At 42.1% G+C, this 13,916-nt stretch overlaps 1 protein-coding gene across 3 annotated transcripts in view; it reads left to right on the plus strand.

Moving 5' to 3' along the window:
• The first annotated feature begins 291 nt into the window (after positions 1–291).
• LOC132894329 (signal-induced proliferation-associated 1-like protein 1) overlaps positions 292–13,916 on the plus strand; it is a 138,950-nt gene continuing 125,325 nt past the window's right edge. For all 3 annotated transcript variants that reach the window (XM_060934002.1, XM_060934005.1, XM_060934006.1), the window contains exon 1: positions 292–538. The gene's annotated coding sequence lies outside the window, so the exon portion shown is untranslated. The remainder of the gene's footprint in view (positions 539–13,916) is intronic.

The following is a 13,916-nucleotide window of genomic DNA, read 5'->3' on the forward strand; positions in this document are numbered from 1 at the left end:
ACACAAAATTGTCTGGGTGACCCCAAACTTTTGAACGGTAGTGTGTATATTGGCAATATAGTGTATCTTATCACCACTGTTTTTTTTAATATATATTTTTTTATTTATGCCTTTGGAATGTCTGTCATTTTGTCTTTTACTTGTTCTTACTGTTTTGTTGTATTGTCTAATCTTAAAAAAAATTAAAATAAATTAATAAAATCCATTCAGTTTCCGGTGTAATCCTGTTCTCGGAGCACTTCTCGCGATACTCGGATAGGGGGCGGGACCGGGCACCGCGCGGTGATCTCATAATGCCTCAGTAACGAGCTGCACGGTGCAGCTGGACCGAGTGGCAACTTCGGAGCAAACTTTTCACTTGTACAGCGAGCAAAACGCGGTGTTTGTGTGTGAATGCGGTGGAGCAGCAGTCAGTCGATGGGTTTGGGTGAGGACGGCGGTGTGCGGCTGTGTTTCGGAGCGGAGAGGAAGTGCTGTTTAGTATTTCTCTCATGCAGGGCAGCTGTTGTTGGAGAGAGAGCGAGAGAGAGAGAGGGAGGTGAGTAAAGCAGCAGCAGCACTTTAAACACAGGGATGCGGATATGGCTTTTCCTTTCCACCCGACAGGACTGGGTTTGGGGTTTAATTTTGCTCTGAATAAATAAATGTTTGTTTTTGGTTCACTCACCGTGTTTGAACGTCGCTCCAGCTGCATCATTCTTTTCTTTCTTTTCTTTCTATCAAATCCGCTTGTTGTTAGCTTCACCCATCACTGCGGTCTGCCTGCTTTTACACACACCTGGAAAATAATAATATTCTAATTATTATAAGAATAAGAAGTGTTTAACCAAACTTTTTCGTTCTTTCTCCCCCAAATTGTTTTGTCTACAAAAGGCTGGTGTTCAAACCTTTTGTTTCTCCAAACTGGGGCCCAGTTTAAAACCCCCAAACACACCAGAGAGACTGGTTTGTGTTTACTCTGAGAGATTTGTGGTACAGCAGGGTTTTTCTTCTCTTTTTAAATATTCCCTGCTTTGTGTTCCTAACCCTGATGGCCTGGTGGTGATCTCTGTCCTTCAGACACTCCAGCCCTGTTCTGTGCTCTGGAGGAGCTGCAGTATAATCACTGTTTACTTTGTAAATTAGGCGTTAAAGCCAGGCTGCTGTGGTCCAGAAGAGTGAGTGACCCAGGGACGCTTTATCACCCCGTTCATCATTTTCTTTCTGTCTTGTAGGAGTTAATGACTTTGTGGATTAATACCAATACCATGGTTACTGATCCCTGACACCTGGTTGAACTCGAGCTATTTCTGTCTATTTTGTCAAGCAAAGGAACCAGTGATTTCTGCTTAATTAATTGATTTTCATAATTTTTGACTTTTCTAGATGATTGTAATTACCAAGCGTACCCTTGTGCTCCTTTATATTAAAGCAGGGCCTTTTGAATCCTCTTCACTTCCCCCAACACCAGCCATGTTTCTGGACTGGAAATTCATTGTTTGTTAGTTTACTCATGAGGTGTGTGTGTGGGGGGACTTTATATGTGGTGTATTGGTTAGCACTGTCGCCTCACAGCAAGAAGGTTCTGGGTTCAAACCCAGCAGCCGGTGAGGGCCTTTCTGTGCGGAGTTTGCATGTTCTCCCCGTGTCCGCGTGGGTTTCCTCCGGGTGCTCCGGTTTCCCCCACAGTCCAAAGACATGCAGGTTAGGTTATGGCCCTTTTCCACTACCCTTTTTCAGCTCACTTCAGCCCGACCTTAGAGCAGCACGACTCGGCTCGCTTCAGCCCTGCTTAGCACCCAAAACTCGCACAGTTTTGGAGTAGGGCTGAAGCGAGCCGAAGCGAGTGGGGCTCAGGGTGTGAGCAGACACTCCCCTGTGCACTGATTGGTGAGGAGGAGTGTCCACACACGCCCCGCGAGCATGCTGGGATCTGTAAACACCATAAACCCGGAAGAAGAAGAATTACGAATTACGAGAGTTTCTGAAGCCTTATGCGCCTCGCCTCATCTATACGCTCTTGCCAGTATCTGTTGGCGTTGTCGGTGACAACAAGCCACAGCACCAAGACCAGCAACACTAACGACTCCATGTCCTCCATGTTTATTGTTTACTATCCGGGTTGTGAGACTACCGCTTAAAAGCTCACTGATGTCACTGTTTGCGCCGCCTAATGACATCACGTGACGTCCACCCACTTTCGCTAACTCCACCCAATGTGTCCACCCACTTCCAGCCAGCACGGTTCAGCGCGGTTGTAGTCGAAATGCAACTCCAACAGCCCCACTCAGCTTGACTCAGCCTGACTCAGCACGGCATGACTCAGCCGCGTTGGTAGTGGAAAAGCGGCATTACACTACCGTTCAAAAGTTTGGGGTCACCCAGACGATTTTGTGTTTTCCATGAAAAGTCACACTTTTATTTACCACCATAAGTTGTAAAATGAATAGAAAATATAGTCGAGACGTTTTTCTGGCCATTTTGAGCATTTAATCAACCCCACAAATGTGATGCTCCAGAAACTCAATCTGCTCAAAGGAAGGTCAGTTTTATAGCTTCTCTAAAGAGCTCAACTGTTTTCAGCTGTGCTAACATGATTGCACAAGGGTTTTCTAATCATCCATTAGCCTTCTGAGGCAATGAGCAAACACATTGTACCATTAGAACACTGGAGTGAGAGTTGCTGGAAATGGGCCTCTATACACCTATGGAGATATTGCACCAAAAACCAGACATTTGCAGCTAGAATAGTCATTTACCACATTAGCAATGTATAGAGTGGATTTCTGATTAGTTTAAAGTGATCTTCTCTGAAAAGAACAGTGCTTTTCTTTCAAAAATAAGGACATTTCAAAGTGACCCCAAACTTTTAAACGGTTAATACAGGATGACCTTGGTGCCCTTGAGTGAGGCCTCTAAAGGCCAATTTATGCTGACAACCCAGTCCTCGCAGACGGTGTCGCAGATAGCATGTGCGTAGGCCCCCCCCACCTTTGCAGACGCTCTGCGCGCACCTCCCAAAAATTGTGACCACCGCAGAAGCCTTGCAGACAAGAGGGCTCTGATTGGTCCACTCTACATCCGCTGTACACGCACTTCCGCTTCCCTACTTTCCCCGTTTTTTGTTTTCACGATCGGCATTTTTAAAAACACAAGCGAAGATGGAGCAGCACGAAGAGCGGTTGATCGAGGAAGTGAGGAAGTACGTACATCTCTACGACTCCAGTTCTAGTCATTATAAGTAACTGGAGGATAAACACTCCACTAACCACACCCACCAACTACTCCTAGCGACTTCGTGCCCCCTTGCTTTGTGGCGGTGAATAACATCGCGCACGCCTATTACTCCTCGCTCAACGATAAATTACAACTGTCTGCGAAAAGCTATCTGCGAAAGCCTTGTCGCAAGAGCATGCAGAGGCCTTAACTCCCGACTGCTCCCCGGGCGCTGTTAGCATGGCTGCCCACTGCTCTGGGTATGCGTGCGCGCTCATTGTTCACATGTGTGTTCACTGCTTCAGATGGGTTAAATGCAGAGAGGAAATTTCACAAGTGTGTGAGATGAATAAAGTTGTGCTTTTCTTTCTTTTTTTCTTGTCGCTAGGGTCCATCTCTTCTACCTTTTAGTGTAGATGTACAGTATTGTGCAGAAGTCTTAGGCACGTGTCAAGAAATGCTGTAGACCAAAAATGGCTTAAAAATAATAAAATCAAATGTTTCAGCGTTAAATACTCAACCGGCGGCGACGATTATCGACAGCTGAATGATCTTTTGGCCGTTGCAAAAGTAGAAAAGACTCAATACGTAAATTGCGCATGAATAGTTACTCAGACTTCCACTGGGGGGAAAAAAGTTGATTCGTGATTACGTCGTGTATCGGATCATGTGACACCGTTCCACGATTATCGACACCTTTGTCTACAGTTATCGATAGTGTTCCACAATTATCGACATCCAGATGATTGATTTAAAAAAAAGGGTATGTGTTTTTTTTTAAATTTGTTTTATATGTATTATATAATATAAATATATTGATGGTGCTTATGTAAATGAGGAAATAATTCTGATGTTTGTAAGCAAATGAGCTGTGTTTAACCTGTCAATCTTTTAGTTCCACTTTCTAAGCATTTTTGTAGATCACATTTTGTTAATCATTCGTTGTTGTTAATTTCTAGTTTTATAGTTTACCAATAAATGTCAACAGGCGATTGACATTGTAACCGCATTAAATTCCTGGTCAAAGGTCGCATATCGTTCCTCGAACCAAACTATAAAATGTTTACTGATTATTGTAATATGTGGTAGATCTTTACAACAAACTGCAAATAAAAAAAAATTTCTGAATAGAAAAATCTGAATATTTCAAGCATGTAATTCTTTACATGCTAGGAATTAAATTCTGGTCTACTATTTATTGCAATCCGATTCCAAATACACTAAACATTCCATTCTGTTATGAATCAGGGAAAAAAAATTATAAATCACAGCACTTTTTTTAATTTTTATTATTATTTTTTAAAGTACTTCATCTACTTCAACAATGTTACACAAAGATCGATCCATAACAGTTGTAAATGTCACTTAATTCCACAGGGTGTCGATAATGGTGGACACCGGTGAAAGTGATCACTATTATCGACACCTCACGTGACTTCTCAAACGCACGTTTAGATACAAAATGGCGACTGTCAAATGAAAGAGTAAGAAACAAGGAGATCATGAAATATTGGTGAATCTGATCAGTAAAAACATGTCCATGATCTTTCCACCATGCTCACCTGCGATGATGACGTCTGGGTTTTCCTCAAATTGCTGATTGTGGTGAAAAAAAAATTCCATATCGGGTAACGAGCTGTCATCAGGCAAGACCAAAGGGTGAGGCGGGTCTTCCGATTGATTTAATTAACCAATAATAACTGTTGTAACTGAAACTCACCTTTTTATAAAATTGATTTTTTTTTTTTTATTGGTAAATCTGAAAAGGTGTCTTAATTATGGACTGTCGATAATTGTAGCTGCCACTCTAAGACTATAAACAGCAGTAAGCCATAATAAATGCAAGTCAATATTTGGTATAAGACGACCCTTTGCTTTAAAAAAAAAAAGTCTCAGGTACAGTGAGTGCAGTTTGATAAGGAAATGAGCTGTAGGTTTTACTGAGCATCTTACAGAACCAGCCACAGTTCTTCTGGACGCTTTGACTGCCACACTCGCTTCTTCATTTTGCACCAAAACCCAGCAGCCTTTATTATGTTTTCTTTTTTTAATCTGAAAAGTGCTCTCTTATGTAATATGCTGCTCAGATACAAAAAAAAAAAAAAGCTTGTAGCATTTAATTTTGTGCTGGAAAACGAACGCTTGGAACGCAGATGTTTTTGTACTGACTCGATATTGTAGAAGTCATAAAATGGAAATCTATAACGAAGATTGTATGAAAAAAATAGGGTGCCTCAGACTTTTTGCACAGTACTGTACATCTTGTTCATCTGGAAATGTAAATATAATATGTTTAAAGTACTAATTGGACCACATTTAAAGCTGTATTCGAACAGATCATTACAGGGACACAACTCGCTCTTTCAGAAGTGATGCCAGGATCAGACTACATGATATTTTTGTCTTTTATGATGGTCACCGTGTCAGATTAGTGCCATAAATTCTTGCCATGTCTTGGTTGGGAGACTGGCAGCACTGCAAGTTTGACCCTGACCGGTCATCGTTCACGTTCTTGGGCGTAGACAGGGAAGGAGGGTCAAGAAATTGTCCGTCGTCGGAGTTGTTAAACTAGGCGTGAAAATACCAGCAATTCTGACGTGCTAGGTTTTTCGTCAGGGTGTCCTGGATGCCACATTGCTGCTCTCCGATTACAAAGCCCATTCATTGTTCCCAGTGTTCATGCTCAGGCCCTGCGCTGGAAATTTTGTCGGCCACGTCAACATCATGTTGCTGGTGTCGGGATGAATTTATGCAGTCTGATCCCGGTGTAACAGACTCCTACTAAAGGTGTGAAAGATGTACCCTTGATGGTACCACGTCAGTGATGAAGACAAGTGATTTATTTCTGAGTGTATTGCCCATTTAGTATCATGGCAGAATCCAGTCCAAGAATCCCAGCAGTGTTTCTCTGGCAGTCATGGGATTTTAAACTTGTGACATTTCAGGTCACGCGCTCACACAAGGAAGCCTCCACCTGGAACACATTAAATATTTTTAGTATCAACACAGAGGTGATTATAGGAAATAGCACGCACTGATTGGTCGAGAAATTCAGACTATTTCTTGATAACCGCCTCGAGTGACTCGGCGAAACGGCGGTCAATTGCTTCGTCACCGTAAGTGAGGAAGAATTACTAATTATGAAAGAAAATGCTGCTCCTAAAAGCACTAAAGATGCTACGAAGTTGGGACTAAAACTATTCAAAAGTAAGGTGGAATCATGATTTATTTTAAAGATTTCAAAACAAAATATTTTATGTGGGCGGCATGGTGGTGTAGTGGTTAGTGCTGTCGCCTCACAGCAAGAAGGTCCGGGTTCGAGCCCCGTGGCCGGCGAGGGCCTTTCTGTGCGGAGTTTGCATGTTCTCCCCGTGTCCGCGTGGGTTTCCTCCGGGTGCTCCGGTTTCCCCCACAGTCCAAAGACATGCAGGTTAGGTTAACTGGTGACTCTAATTTGACCGTAGGTGTGAATGTGAGTGTGAATGGTTGTCTGTGTCTATGTGTCAGCCCTGTGATGACGTGGCGACTTGTCCAGGGTGTACCCCGCCTTTCGCCCGTAGTCAGCTGGGATAGGCTCCAGCTTGCCTGCGACCCTGTAGAAGGATAAAGCGGCTACAGATGATGTGAGTATTTTATGTGAGTCACATAGATAAGTGACAGTCTGTGACACGTCGTTATTACGTTTACATGCCGCTTTTGAAGTTTGAAATTTTTTTTTTTTAAATACAACTTACTTTTAAATAATCGCCTGTGTAATTGTACTAAAGCCTCGGTCACAACCGGCCGTACGTGCTCCTACGTCCGGTCTACGTGCAAAAAACGCAAGAAACACACGGAGGATGCACGTGTGACGTGCTGATTTTCAAGCCGCAGACCGGCCGCAGAGGTTCTTTGTCATGTCAAACAAACTCTACGGGCGCTTACATTTTTTTCAGGTTGCAAGACAAACTTACGGCCAACGTGCGTCTTTCTCCACGAACAAAAAAAAACCGCAGCGATTTGGGAAACGCCAAAAATCACACGGCCAAAAAATCGTACGTCCGGTTGTGACCTAGGCTTAAAGGATATGGGACATGGATTTTTTTCTGGGCATAATTATGTATAAAGGACATAAGAAATGCCATCTAAATCACTGCAGGGCGTCAAAAATGTGAAAATCATCACATTATTCAACTTTTTTATACATCAGGGTAAAACAATGATTCGTTAATTAGCTAAGCGGTCACGTGACCCGTGACATCACAAAAACTTTCCAAGGAGCCAGCGCTTGGGAATCTAATGTAAACAGGTTACCGTAATGGACACCATCGACAGTGACATTCCCGATGTTTCACAGAGATGTGAAGTTAGACCCTATCAATTCAAACCGATAGCTGGAAATTCACATGAACATAGATCTTGTCTTTACTCTGACGGGTCAGATGATTCTGAGAGTGAGGGTTCATTCAGTCCCCATGAAACTGAAAGCGGTCGGCTCGATAACACTTCCTGGTAAGTTAAAAACAATTCTGCTCAAAGGCTAATGATCTGTTGAAAGAAGTATTATTTTTGTATCATACATTGAAAGTTCATCATAGATCTAGCTAAAGTCCATTGCAAGCTAGTTTTTTTTTTTTTGCTGATATTTTTCGAGATTGATTGAGATACAATGCTTCCAGAGTCCGAGATGAAAACATTCAAAATGGCGAAACGAGTCAGAATTATGATAATCAATAATTGATACACCCAAAATTATAATACTAATCCTTATCGCATGAGGCCCATGGTAAAACCACACTTCCAGGAGGGGCTGCCGTCTGCCTCCCAAGCCAGCCGAGAGCGCTCCTCGTCGGGCACGGCCAGGCGGGCGAATGCCCTGGTCCGTCTGCCCTGTCTAAAAAAAAATAATGGTACAACTGAGTGAAGGTATCAATGTGCTGTCGAAGCGCGCAGAAGGTGTTAGTACGCCTGTCATTATAGTGCGGACTTGCCATAGCATAGAAAATCGCCACGTTTCAATTTGTGTAACTGAACTTTGTTTCATGTCACTGGTCATATAAACCTATGTAAACAGGAAAAACGTGGAAGAGTTTGGTCGCATCTAACTACAGCCCCAAAAAATACCATTGGCCATGCTGAGCCTAGCTACATTGCTAACAGGAGCAACAGCGCGTCTGACTGACTGGGAGGTCGCAATACACCATGATGTTCAATGTACGTTAAACACTCTAAAAACGAAACAATTTTCTTGTCATCCAAGACACAAAAACTATTTTGTCGCATTCGTCATCATCGCGATTCACACTTCTCCATATTCATCTACCCGCTTGTGCTGTGCCCGAAAGTTTTTGTGACGTATGATCACGTGACGGCGGCTCTTCCGGTTGTAAAATATGCATATCGGAGCTCAAGCAGAAATGCCATATAATCATCACGAATATAACGATTTTGCTGAATTTAATAGATAATTTTGTATTTGTTGATGCAATTATTTCATATTTTTAATGGAAAGAAACTGATATAGCGTGCATTCATGTTTCATGTCCCATATCCTTTAAAACAGTTGCCTGCCTTGGGCTCAGTAAATATCTGCCCTCGGCTATTATTCAGCAATATTCGCTTCGCCTTTGGCAAATATTTGTTCAGTATTAAGATGTTTGTGATACGTGTTGGTTGATTTGTAGATTGATCCCAGATTGTCTTTATTCCTGCGAGTAGTCTGAACTTTTTTTTTTTTCACTTCAGCATCGTTGAACAGCATTGAGTGTTATCAGTGGGAAATCCAACACTGAAGTAATGCAGAGAGCAAATGTTGGATTCAGAGTCCCGGAATGCAGTGGTGTTGGAATGAAAGTCTGAGCAGAAGGATGTCGCGTAGTACACCAACGTGTCAATGAAACCAGTTTCAACTAAAAAAAACGCCAGCTCAGAATTTTATTCCAGAAGAAATCTTGCGCATGCTTGAGGATTCACATACAAGTCATTCTGGGAGGATTTTATTTTATTTTTTTCCTTTATGACCAATACTACAGCAGTATCACGAACTATTCATTCTCGAAACCACCACGACCAAGTCCACGTGATGCTGATGAACTCTGCAAGATTCAAAGATTTTTGTCAATTCACTATATATCCAGGACATGTAGGAGAATCGAAATGCCGTTTCTCTCTCGCCTTACTTGTAAAATCTGATAAAAATATTTATATTAAAAAAAGGTAACTTTCTGCAGGACATTTGGGTCAGTCCATGAAATGGGGTTAGCAAAATGTGACCTAGAGGGAGTCACTTAAAACAATTTACAACTGAAAACAACTTTTATTTCCATGAAGCATTGACCATATAAGAAAATATAACAGTTGTTAAGAGAAGTCCTGCTCTACAATGTATGATAAAATCCATAAATATTTACCCGGTTGCTAATGTAACAAGGGCATGAACAAGCTTTTAAAAATAAAGGAAAAATATTGATAAAATCAATTTTTTGCTTTTATTTGCTTACTTTTAACACTGAATAAGAATTCATTAGAAATATTAGTTCAACATCATAAACACTGAAAATATGAAATACCACTATTTCACAAACTTCATAAAATCTCGAAGATTTGAACAATAAGTCATTAACAGGAAACAGTTTCATCCTATACGGGGTAAATGAGATTATTGAATTCATGACTTTACTTAGTCACACTTGTATCTGCACTTCTCTAGAGCACGTGTTGTGGTGTGTGAGATCCCGCGAGAAGTTCTCTCGCGTCAGTTCAGCTGACCTAGATTGAGTAAATAGGTCTCGCAGGTTGTGAACGAACCAGGAAGTGAGTGGACGCTAAGTTAGGATGTGAGAAAAAACAAACATCGATAATTTCTTTTATTGCCATTTGTTTAAATTTCTTTCTACCTACATTGTTTTATAGTATATTCTTCTTTATATTAAAAACATCAATCATGATTTCAACTCGTTTTATCATTTTTTTTTTATAAGCCTGGTTTCTAACGTAACACGGTAGGACACCACAATGTTACGTTCACAACCTATTTTTAGTGGATGAATTCGAAGCTAAATAGTTTATAGAACCTTCTTAACTTTATTATGCGAGTGTAAAACTAAATTGCAAGTACCATGAAACTAATTTTATTGAAATTCTCAGAAAGTAATGAAGGTTTATTTAAGCTCAAAGTCAGCAAATATTCCATGTCACAAAAAAACGTGTCGTCCGTGTCCAGTCACAGGGGAAGAAAATGTTTCACATTTCTTTATTTCAAAAGAAAACTTCATTTTTTAAATTTATTTTATTTCTTCAAACAATATTTATGGATAATCTGCTAAATATTTCTTTAAATCATGGAAATTCAAGATGAAATGATTTATGTAAACCCGGACCAATGAAAAGTAACATCATTTCATGGACTGACCCACTTATGAGCTAATGGTGCCTTGTTAAAGATCGTAGTGTACAAAATTAGTTGTTGACTTTTTGCCTCATTATTAGATTTCCATTCAGTCACGTGTGAACTCTGGGAAGAACGTTCTGGAAAACTTCTGGTTAGGACACCAGCACAATATCGCACGCTAGTTTTTGGTACGGTCCCAGTCAAAAGTTTGGACACCTTCTAATTCAGTTGTATGTATTTATTTGTATTAATTAAAAAAAGACACCATGTCTTAATGATGGATGTCGTTTCTGTTTCCTTAATTGAGCGGCTCTTGACATAATATGGTAGCCTGGGCCCGCCCATCCTAAGCGTGACGCAACACGAGGGCCTGTTGCGAGCGTAGTCTGGCCAGGCAAGCTATCTACAGCTCTTCCAAGCTCCCGAAAAATCGGGAACCAATCAACTTTGAGCATCTCCAACGGCCCTGGGTCGAGGCGTGTTCAAGGCACTGACGTAGTAGAACTGCGACCGGAAGCCATAGATTGTTTACAGAATCTATGCCGGAAGCGCTTCATTCACGCTTCCGCGTCTATTACGCATAGATGCTGTATTGAAAGCATTCAACGGGAAGTTCTCATTGAAAACGGAGCAAAGAGCAGCCCTGGAGGTATTTATTGAAAGGAAGGCCGTTTTCGCCTTGCTCCCGACCGGCTTCGGAAAGAGTTTAATCTACCAGTTAGCCCCGTCGCGTCGCATACATCAGAGGAAAGAGTGATGCGATTGGTTTAAGCTTCGTCACAGCCTTTTCTGGCTTCGACCAGTAGCAAACTGAGGCATTTCAGGGAGGCGGGTCAACCACGGGCTCTGGGAAACGGTTGGACTTAATGTCTTGGCCAGACCAATAGCTCGGAGAGCTTTGCAGTCGCGTTAGCCAGGCTAATAATATGGATTACTACAGTTGTGGAATAGAGCTATTTACTGTGTTTTTATTCTTTATTTACTGTTTGATCTCAAGCGCATTAAGAAGGCTAAGAAATTGCACTAATTAACTTTTGCCTGTTAATTGAAAAGCATTCCAGGTGACGACCTCATGAAGCTGGTTAAGATGATGCCAGTAGTGTGTGAAGCGTCGTCACGGTAAACGCTGGCTACGCTGAAGAATCTAAAACGTTAAAACATAATTCCATTTATTTTTTTCGCAGTGCGGTTTCCATCAAATCCCGTGCTCTGATTGGCTGGCGAGCGGGTCCGTATCCTACAGTACGGGCCCCGGTTACGGACCTCTGGCGACTCGCTCATTCACAACAACAAACAACATGGTAGCAATTTTTGTCAACATTTATTTTTGCATTTCTCAGGAGAATAGCATTAATTTTACAGCATGGATAGCGATAACGACAGTCTTCACAGTAGGGATGTTAACTGATGACCGTTTGACCGATGGTTGACCGAATCAACGTCAACCGGTTAATTTTTTATTTTTTTTTTGGTTGTCGGTTAAAAAAAAAAAAAAACAGTCGTTTTGAAGCTGCCAATTTTGGAGCGGAGAACCTGGAATTCTGTGTTGTAAACGCTTGGGGCACGCCATGCGGTGTAAGGACAACAGCTGACAAATCAGAAACACCCATTCAGTCATGTCCCGCCCTCCTGCCCCAGTTGAAGACAGCTGCCACTCGGCGAAAGAAAAGTGTAGACACAGGCTTTTTAGCTTACAAATTACTATTCTGGTTTTTTTTTAATTATTATTCGAAGGCACATGGAGTTTAGTCCTGCCTTGGCCAGTGCATTCTGAAAGTTTCGGTCTGTAGCCAACAATGCATGTTATTGCAGATCATATCTCTCCACACAAACTAAAGGCGCAGATGCCGACTTTTGGAGGGAAGGGGAGAGAATGAACTGACAGCGGTGTCTGGAGGGGGAGCGACAAACACAGCTTTTATGTCTGTGAGCCAAGTCGGTGACGGCTTCAGAGCAACTTCAATACCATGCAGTTACGGCGTGTTGATATTGGTAACGGCGTTATAACGATTGTAGCTAATTAATTAGATTACCCGGCGTTATAACAGCCTTTATTTTAACGCCGTTATTCCCATCACTGAATGTTATGTACTTCTAGCACTTGACTTTATTTTCAACGCCATCATGGCCAACTGAAACTGTCTCTAAGCTGGAGCCATTTGTCCTCCGCTCCGATACAAACCCCTCGACATCAGTGCGGCGTTTGACTAAGGTGGGGTTTACATTAGACCGTATCAGTGGATCATCAGATTAACGTTTTTAAAACGATTCGCGTGCACACAGCAACGCCAATACACGGATAAGCTCGGCTCCGCAGGCATCCTGCGTTCCAAATCACTCCGCCCTGAACAGCGAGTGCCCTCTGGAGGGTGCGCACTCCGGCCCTGCGCAGCTCACAGAGTGCGCGAGTGAAGCGCACGAGCAGTGATTCGGGACTGAGCCGCTGTGTGTGTGATCTCAGTGCATATCGGGCATGTGCGTCACTTACCACTTGCAAGTGGAAGGATGGCAAGCCTAAAGACAATCATAACTACACAATGGGCAGTATTTGCATCAGTATTTGCAGTATTTTCATACTTTTATACTCTTTAATGAAAGGTGATACAAGGCGGAAGTCAGCGCCATTTTTCAGTAGTCGCGTCACATGACCAACGCCAGCGAATCAGGAAGGTGGATGTCACAGTGACGTTGTCCAATGAGACGCCAGCTAGAGCTCAGCACAGCGTATCCGCGTATTCTCAATGTTTACACAGCACCGGAGCTGACACGATCTGGATTGAATACGTGGACCCTGGCGGATTCCCGTTTCCCGGCGTTTCCAGGCGTTTTAATGTAAACGGACAGAGCGTCCGCAAAGAAAACGAGACGGATACGGTCTAATGTAAACTTGGCCTAAATGTTTCGCGCTGTAGAAAAGGTAATGTGAGTGGAGGGCAGCGACTGGGACTGAATGTGCAGATGCTCGCGGTTAGATTTAGAATAGATTCTAATAATTCCAATTCTAGAATTTTAAACAGGGATGCAAACGGCGCGCCTTTTTCACGGCTGAATCGTGCAGATCCGTTTTTTTTTTTTTAGGGGGGCGTTGGAGTGTCTGAATAATTTCATCAGAGTAAATTCTGTATTAAAATTACTAAATAAGCAAATGCTGTTACAGTCCATGAAACATAGGAAGTATGAGAAGAAAACAGTAAATCAGAAAGCTGCGCACGTTTGCGTAGCTTCTGCGAAAATGTGCGCAGCTTTCTGATTTGCTGTTTTCTTCATACTTCCTATGTTTCATGGACTGTAACAGCATTTGCTTATTTAGTAATTTTAATACAGAATTTACTCTGATGAAATTATTCAGACA

This window comes from Neoarius graeffei, chromosome 11 (assembly GCF_027579695.1).
Source record: "Neoarius graeffei isolate fNeoGra1 chromosome 11, fNeoGra1.pri, whole genome shotgun sequence".
Taxonomy (NCBI): Eukaryota; Metazoa; Chordata; class Actinopteri; order Siluriformes; family Ariidae; genus Neoarius; species Neoarius graeffei.